Source organism: Symsagittifera roscoffensis, chromosome 6 (genome assembly GCF_963678635.1).
Source record: "Symsagittifera roscoffensis chromosome 6, txSymRosc1.1, whole genome shotgun sequence".
Lineage (NCBI taxonomy): Eukaryota > Metazoa > Xenacoelomorpha > Acoela > Convolutidae > Symsagittifera > Symsagittifera roscoffensis.
The window spans coordinates 12,964,572-12,986,441 of record NC_087067.1 but is presented as its reverse complement, the minus strand read 5'-3'; the positions used below and the strand labels follow the sequence as shown (position 1 = coordinate 12,986,441).

The following is a 21,870-nucleotide window of genomic DNA, read 5'->3' as shown; positions in this document are numbered from 1 at the left end:
TTGTTTTATTTGTATAGGGAAGTTTTTGGCCTACGTTTTTTTTGATGCTCCAAATTCAGAAGAAAAAATGATATCATTTTGATGATTGAAGTGCTTTTTATCTCGGTCTGGTCTGATATACAATATGTCTTGCACTCAATACCAACAATATAAATTAGCTGGTATCAAAAATCTATGGTTGGATTTGAAATTTGCTAATTTGGCGAATTCGGAAACATTAACATGTAAACAGCAAATAATTCCGACTCAGAAATTTTTGCCAAATTAAAGTAAAGCACGCTACCAAAACACTTAAAAATAAATTTTAATTAGAAAAATAGTACCAAAAGTACCAAACATTTTTATATTACCAAAATCTATAATTGCAATTTTAATAATGCAGACCCGCGTGATATAATTTCCACCGTCATTTAATGGAATTTTGATCAATACGACAAAGTTATTGATCATCTACAGGGGGTCCTTCCGGATAGAGTTTTTGCAGCCACTCCTCAAGTACAGGCGATGCATTTATGTCTTTCTCCGCAAGTTCAGCTAGATCCAATTTTTCTTTCTTTTCCGAGGCTTTTTTTATTTCCGCTTCCAATAATTCGAAAAGCACATCGTAACATTCGCCACTGAATGGGTCCATATGCAGGCCATTAAAAACAAACTTTGCGACATCGAGGAAAATAACACTTGATCCACGTGTATCTATTTGCGATAAACACCATCTCGCAGATTCGGCACAAGATCTGCCAATTTCCCGTCTGTTTGCTACTAAACTACACGAAGATTCCGTATTCAGACTGTTTCTGTATTGCTTGAACAGGGCATTGGTGATATCCAATCTTGAATTAAAACTTGATAGGATGCTTTGATACTGACTTAGAGAAAAAAGTGATGCGCTATCGTCATCCGGGTTCTTTTGAGACTAAACGGGGAGATATAGTAATTTTTTAAACAAAGAGTTTTACGCCTCTATCTCGTGCCACAAAAAGGGACTCTTTTCCGTTTTCCCCTATTTTTCCCCAGAATTTTAATTCCAAATGTGTTTTTGCTCAATAATGGCTAAATGAGGTAACCCAGCTTTTCAAGGTCAATTTTTTTTGTCTTTTTCTGGTACATGCATGATCACGACTTGATTTCTTCATTTTGTAAGTCTTTTTCTAACAATTTGTAAGACTTTTCCAGAAAAAAAACTCCTGCACTTTTATTTTAGTCAATATAAGAATAGAAACTCTATATGTCCCTTTTCTCTAAAGCCAGCTGCTCTTTGGAGGAGTTGCAGAAACTCAAAATGATTATAGTAACTTGTGTCCATTCGTGGTATTGTTTGAACATGTAAACTCGTAGTTTCAGATCGATTGTTTTTGATCAAATCGTTCAGGAATGTACATTTAGAGGTCTTGTTCGCTTCCGTAATGAGCCAATCCTTTTCATGCTTTAGTGTTTTTAAGACATCTTGGCAAATTCGAATGATTTGAAGATAACCCTTCGAAAAATTTGGATTGAACCAAACCGAATATTTTGCATACTGAATACCCATAAAATAAAGAAGCCGGTTAAATTTGTCCTTTTTTGAAATGTTGAAAATGGTTTCGGTGAGTGACTTCAACAAAACAAGGATGAAATTTGCTGCTTCCGCTCTGAATTTTACAGCTGGCGCTTTACAGCCTGATTTGATACACTGGCGATATTCTTCTAGCAGCACACTGAAAGAAAGAGTGTAATAATTGAATTTTTTGATGCCGACCCCGAAAATCGTGAAATGTTTGACCTCTTGTAATGAATTCTCGACGTCTTCCCACGAGTATTTTAACTCATTTGAAATTTCTGATTTTATTATCATTGGATCCGATAACCGTTGTTCGCAAACATCATTTCTCTGTTCTTTTAAGGAACAGCAAAATTCAGTAATGTCAATCAAGTCCCTCGAAGTATAACTAATGTTATATGTCAAACCGTTGAAACACTGTAGGTTTGCCGAGCATTCGCCTTCTGCTAATTGATTGATCTGGTTTTCAAACTCATTTCCAATAATTTTGATCACCGCTGATATTTTCCGATTTTGATACCACGTAAGAGCTTGGAGAGAGAGTGCGCGAGCGAAATTAGAGAAAATTAGTACCATTTGATCCCCATCGAATAAACAGTGTTGAACTTCAACTGAACACGAACCGAAACTTATCTCTGCTAATTTCATTTTTTTCAAGCATTTCATCTCTGGTATGGTTCCAATGATAACTATGGTGGATTCACATTTCTTTAGACTCTTCAGCAAAATTGATAAATATAATGGCAGACTGTCTTTGTTCACTAGATAGTGACGTTCATTGCTGTTTATTAGTATTGACTTTTCGTGCTCATTCATTTTTTAACACATTTACATGAAATTATACAATATTAAACTGGTTTGTTGTTCCGACCACCAAAATTGCGGAGGAACTTTGTCTTCGGGTGTATTTAAGATTTTTATCTGTCGCTCTAATTGAAGTAACGCATTTGGAAATCATAAAAAAAAACATTCCATTTTTTTTTTCATTTTTCCGTTTTTTCAGAAAAATAGTTTTACGATGGTTAAAAAAATCCCGCTTAAAATTAGATTTCACAAACAAGCATTAGTTTGGGCTGAGTGGTATATTATTTTAAGTCCTTCTCAGCCGTGATTCGAACGACAGTTTAAATTATCTCGCGAAAAACGAATTTGAAATGTTTGTTCATAGTTTATTTTCGTATAAATAAAGCGAGCGAGCCAGTGCAATTAAGTAAAGTTTTATGTTGAACGCAAAAGTTTTGCTTTACTCCACCAAATTTGGTGTTTTGCATTTTTTCGGGAAAAAAAATATTTTTGTGAAAATTTTTAAAAGTTTCTAAAAAAAGCTTTTGAACTTTTAAAATTTTTAAATCGTATTTCGTCTCATTTTTTAATAAGTATCTACTTGTTTATGACTATTGAAGATGCCTAATTTCTAGGTTTTTGTTCAGATCATCACAATTTCAAAATATTTTTTTGCTAAGTTTATAATTCAAATTAATTTTTATGAAATTCTTTATTACAGCAACTGGCTATCATTGTTTTTGAAAATTTTTAGATTCTTAAGATTGAGTTTAAGGTGTTAATGAAAAATTAAAACTGGGTTCATCCAACTTTCTCCTTTTTTTCTGTATGATCTTATCTGAAGAAGAAACTGCTGACATTAGATGGTTTTGTTTTCTGTTTACAGCTAAGCCGGTAAAAAATATATATTTTTTTCGCATGAGCTTTTTGTTTATATTATTGAAAGCATTAAAAGTCGTACAATTGGGATAAATGGGCCTCAATTTCCTCTATACTCAGGGCAGTTTTTGTACTTGCTAAGTCGGTAGCAACAACGGCCAAGTTGGTTGTCGCCCGGGTTGCAGACACGAAAAATCTTCGTATGAAATTCAACGGTGAGATGTTCACTGAACGTTCTAGGAGTACTATGACACATCCGAACTCAGTGCCACCTACAAGTGTAGAAGGCTCCAGTCTAATAGTGGGTAAATTTTGGTCGTGGTTCTTCCTTCCGGACACATTTTTATATGACGCCGAGCAGAGATTCAGATTTTTCTCTTTCAATTGGGAAAGAATGTTTAGTTGGCTTTTGAGCGACAAGAAGTCAAATATCACAAGAATTTCTAATTTATCCATTTCTGATTTTTCTGAAACAAGATTTCTCGTTGGAATTGACGTTGACAATTTGGTTGATGTTTCAGTTGCGTATTTACAAACCGTTTCGACGCATTTTTCCCAGAAGTACTTAAAATCACAACCATCGCTGGCTCGGTAGATTTTTATATCTGGACTGTTGCTTCCTATCAGACTATGACTAATGGCTCCATTCATATCCGGAATCGATAAAGTGTTTTTCAGCAAGTTATTGAAAAATATTTGTAGGCTGCTGGTGGACCTTAGAGCAAGTGTCAAATATAAGCTTTTGAAGGAATTTATGGCGCTATATCTTCCCTCTGAAGAAAAAACACAGCAATGAGCTCTTTTGTTCAACTGTGCCAGAAAGTTCGAGTGCACATTGAAATAAGTCTCATCGAAGAAAACAATGCAATTTTCTGCTATATTGTTCAAGGTTTCATGCAATTTTCTGTAATCTATGACAAATTCGATTCCTGTGTTTTTCAACTTCAATCTTAGTTGTGAAAACAGGAGAACAGGTGAGCCCCTATCGCCATTGCAAATGATAACTCTGCCGCCATTTTTCTGATTCTTAAATTCCAGCTCAGCTAAACGAGCCAAATATATCATAAGTATCGTTTTACCTGTGCCTTTAGCTCCTTTTACCATTACCCGCATTCCTTCATTTGTCGATTTCATCAGCCCTTTGAAGACAGTGGCTATAACATTAACCTGCTCTTTCGTCCAGAAAAAAAATCGTCTTCTTCCATTTATGGGCGGTGTAGAAATTTCCTTCATAAACTTTATCAATTTTTTTTTGCACTCTTTGTCTTCTTCTTGTGGAAGAGTTTCACTAAGTTGTTGCTCAAGTCTATTTCTTACTTCGCTATTTTTGTTGAGAACATTAAAGGATTGCAACTCATTTGACACAATTTTCTGGTGAATCACAGCGCTGGCCCCGTTCTGTGAGTTGAGTGCAACAAGTCGAGCGACCAAAATGTCGAAAGCCGCAGAATTTTCCATTGATGAGATTTTTTCTAATTCTTCTTTCCATTTTGTCTCAAATTTTTTTAAATCCGATTTTTGAAACACTATAACATTACCAAGGCCGCTTTTCTGAACAACACCATGATTGTACCAATTTGCGTCATTATCTGCAAGTTTTGTTAGTGAGCTTAAATCGTCAGGAATATAGCAAAAAACTGCATGAATTCGAACTGTATCCGTTTCAGTAACCTCACTTTCTCCCCTTGATGACAAGGTTGTTGATTGATCCGAAAGTTTGCTGTAGTCCAAAAGATATCGTATAAAATTGGTATGCTTCAACATTTCTGATTGGAGTTTTTCAATCCAGTCGTTTTCGTCATTTTGTTTATTTTTTCCAAATCGGAATCCGCTTTCGTTCTTGACATTGAAAACGAAAATTCCTTTCCAAGGGTGAGCTACAATCATATCTATTTCGACTGAACCCAAACCACCTTGTTTGAAAATATGATTCCCATTAACGTTAGGGAGAACAATTATACCTCCATCGTCCGTTGCGACTTCCTTTAGAAAAAATCGGTAAATTTTCCCTTCACCATCATCACCTTTTCGCTGTGAGTTGAAATGTTTTTGAAGGCATTTGCTTGAATAATCTTTCCGTACAAACACTTTAGGTATCCTTGCGCAGGGTATTGATGTTACCTTTCCTGGTTTTTTCCAATCGGGATACAGGCATTCGAGGAAACACTTCAAAGATTTATTATGGTTAAACTTGACTTGAAAATTGCCGGCGCACTCAATATTGATTTCGTCGAGCTCTTGGTAAAAATTCTCCAGCTCTCTTTTGAAATCTGGTTCCGAAGTAGTTTGATTTTTAGAGGTTGTTCCGTTATGTTTGAAATTTATCGTTCGATAATTTTCACTTTCTGTTTTGTCGTCTGAAGTCGGATGAACTTTAACATTATTTTCTCTATATGGTTTTTCACTATGAAATGCTTGATTGGAATTTTGAGTTCCTGAGAATTGATTGCTTTCAGCTCGCATTAACTTGTTATTTTTAATGCCTGGATCATCACGAGCATCTTGAATATCATCGTTTTCAAGAATCGGCCGATTATGTCTCTTCATTCTCAGCGAATTTTGCAAACCCAGCTAATAAACACAACATAAAAAAGGATAGCCGGTTGTTGTGCAAGTAGCACAGAATGTTCCGACCATTGACTACAAAAAAAAATTTCTTTTTTCAAATTAATGTAATTTTTTCTGTGGCGTGATAAAAGGATCTGACGTAAGTTTATAGTTTAGGCATAGTTTCGACAATCAAAACAATATTAGCAAATTGGACAAAAATGACTAGAAAAACAAAACCAAAATTTTTTTAAATTGAAAATCAGATTTTTTTTGCAAATAATGTTCGAACTTTTTGAAGTTTTTGGTTCCCAAAATGGAGCTAAAAAAACTCCTAAATTAATTTCACTTGCTTAAAACTAAGTTTAAAGGGCCTAAGTTAGGCACAGTTAAGTTGTTGTGAGCCTGCTTGCTTGCTTTTTTCGCTCGAATTGAGACAAAAAAAAATCAAAAATTTCGAACCGGTTTTTCTCGACACTGGAAAAAATTTTCAAAATTATTGGTGGTACCTAATTTTGCGTGGAAAAAAAACATACACGAATACAGAGCTCTTCCAACTTTCAATGGTCGGAACAATAAGAGTACCATTGCAGCCTATTATTTAGCTTCCCGTTTTTTTAATGATTTAAATTGATGTATCAGAAAGCAAATATTTAATACTAGCCAAGTAGGATCCATTATTCTAAGTTGATCAGCTTCCTGGAAAATCGGCTTATGAAAAGATTGAAAATATGGATCTCAACCTATTTGCTCTTTGACCAATCTTTAAAACTTCAAAAACCTCAAAACTACTATAATTAGATTAGAAAAATATTAAGTTTTGGAATTTTGCGTCTTAAAGCAAACCCGAGAAAAACAAAAAAAAACTTATTTTTCAAATAATTTGTTTTTCATTTTGAAACAAGATAGTCTTTTAAGAATTAAGAAAAAAATTAATCTTGAAAAAAAAATAAAAAGCTTTCGAGATACAGAGAGCATACTGATGTAAACCTTTTGTGTTTTAGATGTAAATAAGAATCAACTCCCCAAAAGTTTTGTAAAACTCCAAACGATAAAAATTAGAACTGAAAAGCTCATTGATATTCTGATTGCAGTCTAAAAACTGCAGAATTCATCCAAATATTAACAGTCATAAGAAGTTTCAATTTAAGAAAACTGATGTTCTGATGTTCTTTATTCTGATAATCTTCTTCTAGCTGACAAATTTAAAACCTTTCAGTGTTAGTCAAATTCATTGAGTCAAAGAACGCAAGGAAAAATTTTTATTTTTAAACATAAATTTGAAATTTTTTGCGCTTTAGGAAAAATTTATGATTGACGCCTTTTTGATAGAAGAAATTGAATAAATAGATAAGATTTGTATTCCGCAGGGAAATCTGAAAAAAAAATCCAATTCCGTACTTCAAATTGATCACGTTTCTTGTGAGGTGTACTTTTTCTTGTTTAATGGCGGTTTTGTCATCCTTTAGCAAAAAAACTGAATTTAACTAAAAATGTATCAATATCAAACAGGGAAACACCAAATTTAAACGTGAACCAATTTTAGGACTTTTTGTTGGTAAAAATTAAATCAATCATCACAACCTAAATAGAAGTCTTCAATATGTTCAATGACTCATAAAAATTAAACAATCATGGCGCATTATGAAACAATAACTCTAAAAAAATGAACGTTGATAGTTTTCTCTGACCGCTTCTCGGTCAGTCCGCTTCATATACTGATCAAGATAGAGTTGATTTCTACATAACCTTACTTTGACCATTGCTTCCCCAGAGTGATTGAGACTCTGGAAACTAAGACTAGGACTAAGAATTACTAAAAGATCAAAACATTCACCTAATATATCCGGACAAAAAAAGAGCGGATGGTGTAACATAATACACAACGGGGAATCCACACTTTGACCAAAATATAGTTTCAAAAAATTAACAAAAACTCAACTTTTCGCTTCTGGTTCTTGAACTTCAAGTTTATATAGTGTAAAAAACATAATTGATTTTATGCAAAAGCTTATTGAAACAAGTTTTCTTCAAAATTAACTTTTCCTATATATTTTCAATTTTTACTTTTGCCAACAGTAATGAAATCTTTGTGCTCTCGTTGTGTTTTTCCCTAGAAAATTTTAAATTTTTGAAGGAAAGTTGGTGGAAATAATGGTTTGGTATAGTCTGAAAAGTTTTGACGCACTAGGCTTAAGAAAAATATCTCATCTGCGACTTTTTGTTATATTTTGGGGGTATGAAGAATGCCCATTTTGTCAAAGTTGGATAATCGTTTTTCAAAGTTTCGAATTTTTTATTAATCGGCAACATAGGCAGCGCTTCGCCATCAGAGTCTCGTGGATAATAATCGAATACTTTGGAATCTTTTATCAGTCTCTAAAAAACTCGAAAAAGATCGATTATATTCAATTTAAAAAAATTATAATCTTAATTTTAGTCAAATCAAAAAAATCCATTTGAATTTAATATAATCAACTATTTTGCATTATATTTTTTTATTAACTATTCTAAAAATCCGCAGTTTAAACACAAAGGTTTATTTAAGGCTTAACAGTTGCGTTTGGTTTGATACGCGTGACATCAGATGAAATTAAGCTTACTTCGGGTTTAAAATTGTTAATTTGTTTTCAATTTTTTGGTTCAAATTTTTTTTCATATTTTTTTTTATTTTACTTATTTTTTGTTGATATTTTCTATATTTATTGTTTACTCTCCCTAGCCCAATTCGCCTTTTTTGTCTTTCCTCTAGCATATATCCCCCCCCCCCCCCCCAACGCCCCATCACGACGTGTTCACCACCTTTTTCCTCTCCATGTGCAGACTTCCCTTTCGCTTATACCTCCTCGCTTACATCCCCCACTCCCGTTTACTCCCCTCCCCGTGCATTTCTTCTCTTAACTTTAACTGTGGAGTGTGGAGACGTGGGGGAGACATAAAATAAAAGTATAGGGGACTGGTATAAATGCGTGGGAGGGGATAGAGCGTGTGGATGTGGGTGGGGGGGGGGGGCAAATATGGATGTGGTGAGGGGGGTGGGGGGGGGGGGGGGGGGCATTGGAAAGCGAGGGTGTAAGTGGGTAAATGTGGTGGTGGTGAGTGGGGATGAACGGGTGGGGGTTCAAATGTGAGGGGGGGGTGGTACATGTGTTGGGGAGTTGGGGTATAATGTGGGGGTGGTGAATGTGGGGCGATAAACTGGGGAAGGGTTGTGGTTCGGGTGAACGTGGGGGCGGGGTAATTGTGACTTTTATATCAAAGTAGGATTGCGAAAAGGCCGTGAGTAACGCAGAAGTTGCTGCAAGTTTTGCAAGTATTTTTATAAAAAAAATTTATAAAGATAAAAATCCATCATAATTAATTATAATGGTTTTTAAATGAATTATAATCTATTAATAATGGTTTTTAAAGGATTGCGTTTTTATAAAAATAATCGATTTTGTAGTCTCTATTTAGACTCTCCCCCCCTCCCCCCCCCCCCCCCTCCCCCTCTGCAATATTTTACTGGTTAAATTTTGTTCACGTTTTCTGAATGTTACGAAAAGTGGCCTGTGAACTAAATAGGCCATGGCAAACATCTTTGGTCTTGTTTAACCTTGTAACAGCCCTCGTTACACCATAAAATTGATGCTTATTTGAGGTGGGGGAAAGGAAAAAGAGCCTACATTTGCAACAATAATTTGCACCAAATAATTTACAACATTTTAGAGAGCAATTTTCCGTTATAATCAATTATTATCTACAGAACTCCGGTGCGGGTTGCTTGAAGTTTTTTGTAAATAACTGAAACCTAATCAGAAGCAAAGTTGTCTTTTTATATTTTCATAAATGCGGGGAATTACATTTTTTCTCAAAAAAAATAAAAAGATTACAAGTTTCAAGTTTTTTGCCAAAAAAGTGGTCGTAAATGCGCTAAATTTAAATCGGAACGATTGTTCAAAAGTGGACAGGGCACACAGCTCTTCCTTAAACTGAAAATTATCAAGTGGGTTTTTACGTTTTGTACAAATACAATGCGGACCAGTTAAGCCGAAGGAACTTTTATGGCGGACCGCATTTAAGCTAAAGAGTAGCAAAGGTAGAAAATTACATAAAAATTGACAACATTGTCAATTGTTTCTGCGCTTCTTGCTTTGACTAACCTGTTGCAATGTAGAGTAACCTGTTTCTGCTTTAGTTTGAAAGCACAAATAAGTTCAAATACAAAACTTATACAAGAAAAATATAATCGAAAAAATGAATGAGAATATATGAGCGAAAACTGCAATTTGACAGAATTGGAATTTCTTGGAAACTAGATAAGATAAAAAAAATTTAAAAAATTGGTTTGTGATAAAATTGACGCGAAATGTGATATAAATAATGAAGACATTTTTTTTGAAAATAGCTCAGCATTCACTCTCCTGGGAAAAATTAGCAGTTTCAAATCAAAATGGTTTTGAAGTTGGTCTTCTATAATTGACAGCCAACAAATACAATGATAACACTTACAATTATAAATAGTTCTTGTTTTTTTATGATTTTTAAGTACTACTGTCCAAAAGTGGTAAGTTCAATTTCAATCATATAAACATTTTTCTTTTATTTAGTTATAAATAAGATTTGAAAAACTGATAAATGAACTGCTATCAATAACTATTTAATCTTTTTTTTGTGAATGCGATTTTAAGCGATTTTCTTCAGTTCAGTTTTTTGTTATTTTCTCAGCAATTGAACGCACGTGTAAATATATACGTACCATCTTTTGTACCATATACGTACCATCATTTCTAATCAACAAGTAAAAACGTAGAAGAATAAATGCGCGTTAAACGCAAAACTTGCAGAAAAGTTTTGAGACGACAAGAGAATAGAAAAATCACCCCGACACGTCTCAAGGAGCCGCAAAAAAAGTCAAGATCGATTAAAACCAAAATTATAAACGAATAAAACAAAGCATGCATATTAAAATGCATGCAAGAGGCGAATATTTTTGCTAATCGGTTTGAGGACCGAAAGTCACTTGCAGGCTTTGAACATCACATCACGACTTGTAATTTTCAGATAAAAGACTCAAACTCTTTTTTTGGTTTTCATTTGTTGCATTTGAAAACTTATTTCAAACATCTGTTCTAAAATCAAACCTCCACGCATATTTTCCCTCACCTACTTTTTGAGAAACAATTGAGATATGATTTTAACTGTTTGTTTTCATTTCTTATGGCGTACATAGCTTCTAGTGCCCTCTTGTAACCTCACTCAGGATTGAGAGCCAGCCCAAGAATTAAACTCACTTTCGTTCGTAACTCATTGTCTTTTCTGTAATCAAGCGCCAGTCCTGAGTCTTTGATTTTTTGCCGACTAGTCGGCGCGCAACAATAGAAGCAGTCAGTACAGACACTTGCGCATGACCCTGAATCCTTTTACCTGAAAATGATTTACCGCACACACACACCAAATATTGCAAACGTTTCAAGAGTAATTTTGAAACTGTTCGTCGGTGTTTGTCGTTGGTTGCAACCCGCACCGGAGTTCCATGGATAAAAATCGATTATAATGGAAAATTGTTGACTAAAATGTTGTCAACATAATCCATTATTGTTTCAAATCAGACCACAAAATCGATTATTTTGTCATTATAATCGATTATTCTCGTAAAAACACAACCATTTAATTCCATTATAATGGATTATAACCCATTTAACATCCATTATAACTGATTATAACATATAATAATCTTTACATTTTTTGCAAAATCATCATCTAAACCTACTCAAATTAAAGTCTCCCTACCTCCTTTTGCCGCCCCCTATCCGCACTTGTCCAAATCCCCGCCACCACACTCCCCTACGTTTATCCCTACGCCCAACCTAATGTTTGCTAAAGTTTACTCCCTAACCCAACTCCCCAAGTAACAGTTTAACCACCCCCCAGTTTGCTTACCATTGAATGAGGACGGGAGAGGGGGGTTACCCAGTGTGAACACCATCTAACTACCCCATTCTCCATTTTAACTCCCTCATCCAAGTTTTTTGTTTCACCTCCCCCCATTTTTACCCTGTCCACGTTAACGGGGGTTAAACTAAGATAGGGGGAGGGGGCGGGGAAAACTGACAAGGGTAAACTGTGTGGGGGGGACTGGGGAAGGGGGTTGTTAAAAGGGGCGATGGAGTTTACGTAGTATAGAAAAGTTAGAGAAAACTTAAATGAATAAAATCTTATGCGAGAACTAAAAATAGCAAACTTCATAATTTCTCCAAACATATATTATAATCGATTATTATCTATTAAAATGGATTATAATGATTAAAACAGATTGTGATTATAATCCATTTTAATGGATTACAATCGATTATAATGGATCATACTGGCCTATATTGGCATAAAAAATACTATGATTATAATCGTATTGTCTTTGATGGATTGTAATCGATTATTTTGTAATTTATAGATACTGACTACATAACGTCAATATAAGCAATAATTAACCATGGAACTACAGTGCGGGAATCCTGTGATCAAAGTTCTTTACGGGCAAAAAATATAGTACCCGATTGCAATACCTTTGCTTAATGCAAGGTGAAAATTTTAATCGCACACTTTTTCCTATTACTTCTTCTGATTCATCTAATACGTTACCGACCTTGTTTAAGTTTTGTTCAATGCTTCCAAAATGTATAAAAAGGAGCTGGTTACTGGTTATTCAAAGAAAATACCGAGCGTCTTTTACACATTTTTGAATTATCTAACAACAAGCAAACCATTCGGAAGGTCGGCAGTTTGTTAGACGAATCATTAGAAGTAACAGAAAGCTACACTTTTGCATGATAACTCTAGAACTACATATCTAGAACTACATATCTGTAACTACATATTATGTTTGAATGTTCTTTAAGTTTTCTGGCTTTTAAAACCAAACCACGTGAACTTCAATGATTCACAAAACTGATTTTCTACTTACGAAGACGCTTCAAAACTAACTCTTAAACTCAAAACCCAATCATTACCTTGTTTGCACCAGACAATTGATTTAATGAACGCGAGCGAGCCAATATATTCATTAAACTCAAATCGACTTTCAGTTCGAAAGTAACGGAATATTTGTGCTTGGGGTGGGTTTTTTTTCTTTTGACAAATTTCGACTTTTTAACTAGCCATTTTTGACGGAATTTTTTTGACCAACTTGGGACAATTAACGCGCGATATTTTCCCGCTATTAACGCGTAAGCGTTGATTTAATCCGTCTTAGAAATCTTTCCAAATTGTTTTAAGGAAACTTATTTGTCATAATTGATTTGCTACTACGAGCGAAATCTATCACTTTGTTTTTTATATGGCAAGTGGGGCGATGATTTTCACAAAAAATCTCAAATTACGAGCAGTTTTGTTCATATTATAATCATATCGATCTCTTGGCCAAAAGTGAAATGATTTAAAATAAAAAAAAATAGAAGCGTTAGTGGGAGCATTGGCTTTAGTAAACTCCCTATTGCTATTTTTTTTTAATAGGGGAGACGTTTTTTATTCATAAATTCGTTTTACATGATGGTACTTTTTTAAAAGAAGGACTGAGTTTCTACAATGATTCTCTTTCAAAGGGTTCTGGTTTGTCTTGAAAAAAGGATAGTGATCATCACAGGAGACATTCCAGCGCGGTTGTTAAGTTTGGCTAAATTACAATGAGCTTGCTTAGAATGTATCTACCGGTGAGTCAAGTAGGTGAGAGAAAGCCATGGCATTCTCTCACCTGCTTGACGCACCGGTAGAGACTCCTGAAAAGATCCTGAAATTATCATTAAACTTTTTTCAAGACAAACCAGAATCCTTTGAAAGAGAATCTTTGCAGAAATTCAGTCTTTCTTTTAAAAAACAAAATAAAATGTTAACAACTTGATCAAAGGAAAACATTTAGACATTTTGTACAAATTTTTTTAAAGACGTTGGCTTGTGATCGATTATTTTTTAATTTATAGATACTGACTACATAACGTCAATATAAGCAATTATTAACCATGGAACTACAGTGCGGGAATCCTCTGATAAAAGTTCTTTACGGGCAAAAAATATAGTACCCGATTGCAATACCTTTGCTTAATGCAAGGTCAAAATTTCAAACGCACACTTTTTTCTATTACTTCTTCTGATTCATCTAATACGTTACCAACCTTGCTTAAGTTTTGTTCAATGCTTCCAAAATGTGTAAAAGGAGCTGGTTACTGGTTTTCAAAGAAATTAACGAGCGTCTTTTACACATTTTTGAATTATCTAACAACAAGCAAACCATTCGGCAGTTTGTTAGACGAATCATTAGAAGTAACAGAAAGCTACACTTTTGCATGATAATTCTAGAACTACATATCTAGAACTACATATCTGTAACTACATATTATGTTTGAATGTTCTTTAAGTTTTCTAGTTTTTTAAACCAAACCACGTGAACTTCAATGATTCACAAAACTGATTTTCTATTAACGAAGACGCTTCAAAACATACTCCTAAACTCAAAACCCAATCATTACACTGTTTGCACCAGACAATTGATTTAATGAACGCGAGCGAGCCAATATATTTATTAAACTCAAATCCACTCTCAGTCAATTGGATTCAAATTAGAGTCTAGTTTATTGTTCCGACTTTCGATACGAAAGTAACGGAATATTTGTGCTTGGGGTTGGGTTTTTTTTTCTTCAGACAAAATTCGACTTTTTAACGAGCCATTTTTTTGGACCAACTAGGAATTTTTTGGACCAAATTAGGACAATTAACGCGCGATGTATTTCGCGCTATTAACGCGTAAGCGTCGAATAAATCCGTCTTAGAAATCTTTCCAAATTGTTTTAAGGAAACTTATTTTGTCATAATTGATTTGTTACTACGAGCGAAATCTATCACTTTGTTTTTTATATGTCGTGTGGGGCGATGATTTTCACAAAAAATCTCAAATTACGAGCAGTTTTGTTCATATTATAACCATATCGATCTCTTGACCAAAAGTGAAATAATTTAAAGTGAAAGAGGAGGACATCCCAAAAAAAAAACAAAAAAAAATAGAAGCGTTAATGGGAGCATTGGCTTTAGTAAACTCCCTACTGCTATTTTTTTGTTTTATTAGGGGAGTCGTTTTTTATTCATAAATTCGTTCTACATGAAGGGTTCTGGTTTGTCTTGAAAAAAGGATAGTGATCATCACAGGAGACATTCCAGCGCGGTTGTTAAGTTTGGCTACCCGGGATGACCAAAAATACTAGTAATACAATTTCCAAATATGGAAAAATGCTAGTCATACACTTTCCATACAATTCCATACGTACAGAAAATTGCATGAAAGGTCTATGATTAGTATTTTTTCATATATGGAAATTGTATGACTAGCATTTTTCCATAAACCAAAAATATTGATTTTTTACATTTTTAATTTCTCAAATCTTTTTGGTTCTGTTCGTAACCGAACACAAATGACATAAACCTTGATTACTCAAACGTAATTGGACCAACGGTTTGGCCGTCTCGCATTAAAACTGCATTGGAAACAGCCTGATATGTGCTACTTCTGTCTCAGACAAATAATGTAACGAAAGTAATGAACTTTTAGGTTTTGGCAATAATTTTCAAAGATGATTATTTCTATAATTTGAATTTTTAAATTACCAGACATTGATCAAGTCATACAAAAACATGTCATACAAAACAAAGAGGAGTTTTAAGCGTTTTTGAAAAAAAGTTGTGAATAGAAAAGGAAAAAAAATCCAATAGTAGTATATCCAGGACTACGTTATACACACAAAAAATTAAATTTTGCATGCAAAATTTTTTTTCAAAAAATGTTTGTTTGAATACGAAAATCAATTTGCGGTTGCGGTTGAAAAAACACAAAAAATTTTTGGGGAAGATTTCAAAAAAATTTTGTCGTCATCAAAAAATGCTAGTCATACAATTTCCATATATGGAAGTTGTATGACTAGTGTTTTTTTTTCAGAAAACAAAAATAAAAAAAGTCAAAGTTTTCAGTCGTAGCAGCCCAAAAAACGCTCAAATTTTTTGCCAGCAGTTGAATTGATTGTTCAAAGCTTTTTTTTCGCAAAAAAATTCTTAAAAAATTCTAATCATACAATTTCCATATATGGAATTTTGAATGGTTAGCATTTTTCTTCATACCATTTTTTTTCATTTTTTTATGAAGAGATACCGATTTCGATACCAAAACAACTATAAAATACCTTTGAACTTCGATTAAATTCATTTTGCAAAAATGTATGAAATTTGTATGACTAGCATTTTTCCATAGACTAAGTGTATGAAATTGTATGAATAGCATTTTCGGTCTATGGAGGTCAACCCGGGTAAATTACAATGAGCTTGCTCAGGATGTCTTTACGGGTGAGTCAAGTAGGTGATAGAAAGTCATGGCATTCTCTCACCTGCTTGACGCAACGGTAGAGACTCCTGAAAAGATCCTGAAATTATCATTAAACTTTTTTCAAGACAAACCAGAATCCTTTGAAAGAGAATCTTTGCAGAAATTCAGTCTTTCTTTTAAAAAACAAAATAAAATGTTAACAACTTGATCAAAGGAAAACATTTAGACATTTTGTACAAATTTTTTTAAAGACGTTGGCTTAATTCATAATAAAGAACTTTTTCTTGAAGTTTCTTAAATAACTTTATCCAAAATCTTTTGTGACAACTTAGGAAAACCAGTCAAAACTTTTATCTATAAGCCCTGATACGAGCTGTCCTGATTTGTTTCTCTCATTTTTTTTTATTGATTTTTCAAATCACAAAATTGATAAAATTCGAAAAAGAAACAACAAAGATAACCGGTTGTTGTGCAAGTAGCCCAGAATGTTCCGACCATAGTCTTAAGAAAAAAGTACATATTTTTTTTTCAAATAATGTCGTTATTTCTACGTGGTGTAATAAAAAGATCTGAACAAAAAACTACCACTCAGGCGTATTCGATAACCATAGTTTAAGAAGCAACCTGGACAACAGTTTATGAAGCTAAATCAGCACAAAAAAAAACAAAAGAATTATTTAAAAAATCTTTTGAGTTTTTGAAGTTTTTGATTCTCAACACTCCGAAAATAGTTATATTCGAGTTAAGCTAATGTTAACAGGTTTTTGTAATGATTAATACTTTTTGAATTTCAAAAAGTTCTTTATAAATAACTTTTCAGGAGTTCGTGATTTGATTCCATTTTCATATTTAGTCTAATTAGTTCATGCTTAGTCTAATTGATTTAAACGGTCATTCATGCTTGACCTTAACATTCTCATTCTCTCCGGAGGAGATAATGTTTTTTCATTTTTTAATGTTTTATGTTTTAGGTTAAATCACTCTCACCCTTTTATTCTTTTAAGTTCATAAAGTAGAGTTAGCTGTAACAAAGTAAAATTTTAGCATGGCGCAGTCAAAAAACGAATCTAACGTGAGAGGAATACCTTCATTCTGACAGAGCCATGCAGTGGACCCACCAATTCTTTGGAAGAGTAGAGCGATATTTTCCAACTAGCTCAGACAATCCGACGTAGAGCGAATCAGAGAATCCCAGGAAATCACGAATGGAGAGGAAAATTCAAGAACAAAACAGAAACAAAAAGGCTTAGCGGACTGAAAATCGAAAAAGCCGACAGGAAGAACTGCGTTCAATTCCCTACCTAGAACTCGAAAATGAAGGAAAAAGGATGTTCGGACGGAAATATACAAGAGTAAAAATCCTTCCAGTTCATTTCAAAGAGTTTTGGGAAAAGTTAGCAACGGCTTTTGTGAGGAAAACAAATATTAACTTGACAGTCACAAATTGTTAAACAGGAATCAATGTGATAGAGAATCATTGGAACAATTTTGGGGCGCCCTAGCCAAAATGGCCAAAACGTGTGACATATCCACTTTAGAGTACGAATGGAAAAGGGATATTTTTATTTAAAAAATGAAAAATTCAGACGTACAGAAAAACTGCTGACAAAAACTCTAACCTCTGGAGGCACTAAACGTTGCATTGATAGACGAAAAGGGAATATTCAAGCACATGAAGAAAACTAATCGTTTCAAATCCAACGGATCATCCGTACACAAATCGTATAATTGTTTTAACTTCAAAAGAGAGCCAGCTCTATCGAACGGAACAACACCTGTACGAAATGTTGGAGTTGTATGCTTCATTTATCTTGAACGCCTAGAGTCAGCTGGCCTTGGATAATTTTACCACTAACCAGTATAATTTTAGCGTAGTCGGTGGCAATATTACCGGCAATTATCAGTTTCTAACTGGTTTTTATGGACTGGGCGATACGCCTAACGAAATTCAAACAATTATGGTCTCAACGTTTTTTACAAATTGTTATTTAGACGATTTTTTACTTGCATCCAAAGGAAGCTTTTTAGATCAAAAAAACACTGTCTAAAAAAAATCATAGATTTTAGACAATTGCAATTTTGCCGTGAAAAGGTCAAAATGTAATTTCATCCAAACAAAATTAAATGGCTGGGATTTAAAAACTCATGTTCAGGATTTTCCCCGTGGATCGATAAAACAGAAGCAATTAAAAAAAATTACCAACCCCCAAAAACCTGGAAGAATTAAGATTGCTCTTCCGATCTACAAATCAATAAATCAAATTCGTCCCAAATTTAGCATCCTTGGAAGCTCTCTTTACCTTTTGCTAAATAAGAAATCATCTTTCCGTTGGAACGAAGATTATACAAAAGCATTCGAGAAACTTAAGCAAGAAATTATTAATCTGACAGAAAGTACCTAAATCGATGTAAAACGTAATATCAGAGTAAAAACCGATGCGTCACATAACGGACTAGTGGTATAGTTAGAACAGCTCTATGGTATAGATTAGAAGACGGTTTGTTTTGCCTTACGGTTTTTAAACCCACACAAAACTAAATCTTCTACGAACGAACTAGAACTTCTTTTGGGGTCTTTTGGGCTGTTGAATATTATAAGAACTATCTTCATAGATCAGATTTTGAAGTTAATACAGACCGTAAAGCCCTACTTTCCGCCCTTTCAACAAACCACGGGAAAAAACATGTCCCAGTAGATTAACAATTTGGGTCGATCAGTTTTTACTTTTTAACTTCACTTTCAAACACTTGACATGAAAAGATATGAGTTTCACTGACTTGATTTCTAGAATTCCATCTGGAAAAACGTTACCTCCAACACATTATGATAAAGAGTTCGTAGTTGCTAACATTAAAAAAAACTAACAAAGCGCACTATTCTTCGGATATTTAAAAACTGTCATGCACTGCGATTGGTTCATTTTTGGAAATTTCCGATTACGCAAGATTATGTAATTACTTATCAGCATCGGTTGTAAAGCTTAATAACTGGAATCTTCCAGTTCATCTCTCAAAATATAATCGAGCTGAATTTTTACCTCAAAATGCATTCCTTCGATTTATTGTAATATTAATTCTTCAGAAATATTTGTTTCAAAATCTGCATTCTTTTAATTTTTTCATTTTTTAGTTTTAGCATAATTAATTCAGCCTCAGATAGAAAAAAGATAACTACTCTATTTTTGAAAAAAAATGTAACGAATCTGTCCTCTTCCGGTATTCAAGTATTAATTGTTATCATTGTTATCAGATAAAGAAAATTTTTTAAATTAAAACCGTGAAAACTTGAAGTTGCCTGAACGTCCTTCGGATATAAATCTTTTATTTAATGCCAAATTGGTTGCTATTCTAACTCAACATGACCCAATGTTGGGCCTTATCGTGAAAACATTTCAGAACAACGCTGAGAAAATTAATTCATTTTTTCCACACTTCCATCTTTTTTTACGTGATTTATTTAAATCAGACGTATTATTATACCTTGGTGGCAAACTACTGATTCCTTTTACCCTATGAACTGCCATTTTGAAGACCGTTCACGAAGCACACCTTGGCCACTTCGAAATGAAGTATCTAGCCCAATACATCTGGTGGCCCCATACAAATGGACAAATTTAGCGTTCAGAATGCACAAAGACGGGTAAGAATTTAAAAAGTGTAATTCCACACTCACAATTAGTAAACTGCCGCAAACATCCGAACCTACCTAGGAACTCAACTTGGACTTCTCTGGTCCTTTGCATTCTCACTGGGACACAAACAATTTTTTTTCTATTATGCATCGATTGATTCTCAAAACTTCCATAAGCAAAAATTATCACATTTACATTGACATAAAAAGTTACGAAATGCTGCAAGATTATATTTTCCTACACGGCATACCTTATTCCAATCAAGTATATCACGCATCGTGTTTTAAAAATCATGATTTTAAAATGTTTGGTGACTCGAATCATATTAAAGTAAAATTTTGTACAGTAGGGGATCATCGCTCCGACGGGTTAGTCGAAAAAATTGTACTTTCTGTAACATTCAGACTTTTGGCAGTGGTTCAAGATTTTCAAAATTATACACTACAAGACGCGAGATTGGAACCCTAACGACAGAGTGCAGGATGGATACGAAGATATCGTAATCCCCAAGATGAACCAATCACCACTGGAGATGGGATATAAATTGGATTACCCATCTCCTTTAAAATCCTCTTTGTCAAGAATAACAATCCAGAGTCCATTCAAAGGTAAAACCCTTCGGAAAACGAAAAAAAGAATCAACGTAAAAGACTTTTTACATTCAACTAAGCCAAAAAATAACAAATACCTCTAGATCTACGGTAGAAATTTCCGACGGAAAAGTTACCAGAAAATAGGACATTGCTTTACCGAAATCGAAATCTACTCAAATCAGATCCTTCAGAGGAAACATATCATTACCACTTTTCCTTTTCTTGTTATTGAAGTGGGTACGAGGGGCGCAAAATTACAGGAAAACACCAACTTCTAGAAAACTGCGACCGAAGACCAAAAAACAGAGCAAATTGACCACTTCGGATAAAAACATCAAGACGAGAGTTTAATTTTTCTCGAAGAATTCCTCCAGAAGTTAGCCGCTTCGTGCTATAAAGTAGACCATTAATCCAGGTTACCTAGCTTCAGAGGAATCGATGTTTATTCCTTCGGATACTTCCGACTTTAACGACTGAGAATGGATAGCTGCAAGTTTACTCTGTAGGGATATGATTATGGATCTTTCAACCCCATATATCCAGAGATAATATAACGTTTGTGATTTTAGATGACCATTCAAACGATACTACAACGCCAGAATGCCCAAATAGCATCATTCTCGCGAAAACAGACGATGCACCACCGGCAACCAAAGTGGATAGCTTAAGTAAAATTGAGCCTCAGGTTAATCCGCCGGATAGGACGAACTCACTGCAATCAGAAGAGCCTTTAGTAAATTTTTTTATTTACGAGATAGTCGACTTTTCAGACGAGGCTCCTTCTAATCAACAGACATCTCGTACTCCCGGTAACGATAACAATCCCCTTTTACGTCGGTCTTTTCGAAACGTGGGCCCGCCAAAATTCTACGGTAAAAAGTATTTCATGGATGTTATAGATCAATTCCACGAAACATCAGGATCAGCCTCTAACCCGATTGTCTGGGACAACATCAGCTATAACGAAGACCCAGGAAACAGATCGAGTTGGCCAATTTGGATAAAAACATCCAGACAAGGGTTCAAATTTTCTCGAATAATTCCTCCAGAAGACATCCACTTTGTGCTAAGAAGTCAACCTTTAATCCAAAATACTTAGTTTCAGACGAATCGATGTTATTCTTTTGGATACTTCCGATACTAGCGACTGGGAATGGATAGCTAGAGGTTTTCCCTGTTTGGATACGGTTATGGATCGATTTGATTTCGATAACCTTAATGATCAAAAACACGATAAATTACCTTCAACCCACATACAACCAATGAATAAATAGAAATTTGAGTTTTTCGATGACAACTCAAACGATCCTACAACACCAGAATGCCCAATTAGCATCATACCAGACGATTCACCACCGGCAACCAAAGTGGATACCTTGAGTAGCCTTAAGCCTCAGATTACTCCGCCGGATAGGACAATTTTCATGAAGTTAGAACAACCTCTAGTAAAATTTCTCATTAACGAGATAGTCGACTGTTCAGAAGAGGCTCCCTCTAATCAACAGACATCTCCTTCTTCCGGTACCGAACCCCATTTATGTCAGTCTATCTTACCGAATTTCG

The 21,870-nt window shown here is 34.4% G+C and overlaps 1 long non-coding RNA gene across 1 annotated transcript; it reads right to left on the bottom strand.

The window, feature by feature from the left end:
- Nucleotides 1–371: 371 nt before the first annotated feature.
- On the bottom strand, nucleotides 372–10,376 carry LOC134848004 (uncharacterized). The gene is made up of 3 exons (XR_010162884.1): nucleotides 9,889–10,376; nucleotides 3,282–5,770; nucleotides 372–2,318 (listed from the first exon to the last, which is right to left on the bottom strand). It is a non-coding gene; the product is annotated as an uncharacterized LOC134848004 (long non-coding RNA).
- Nucleotides 10,377–21,870: the final 11,494 nt, after the last annotated feature.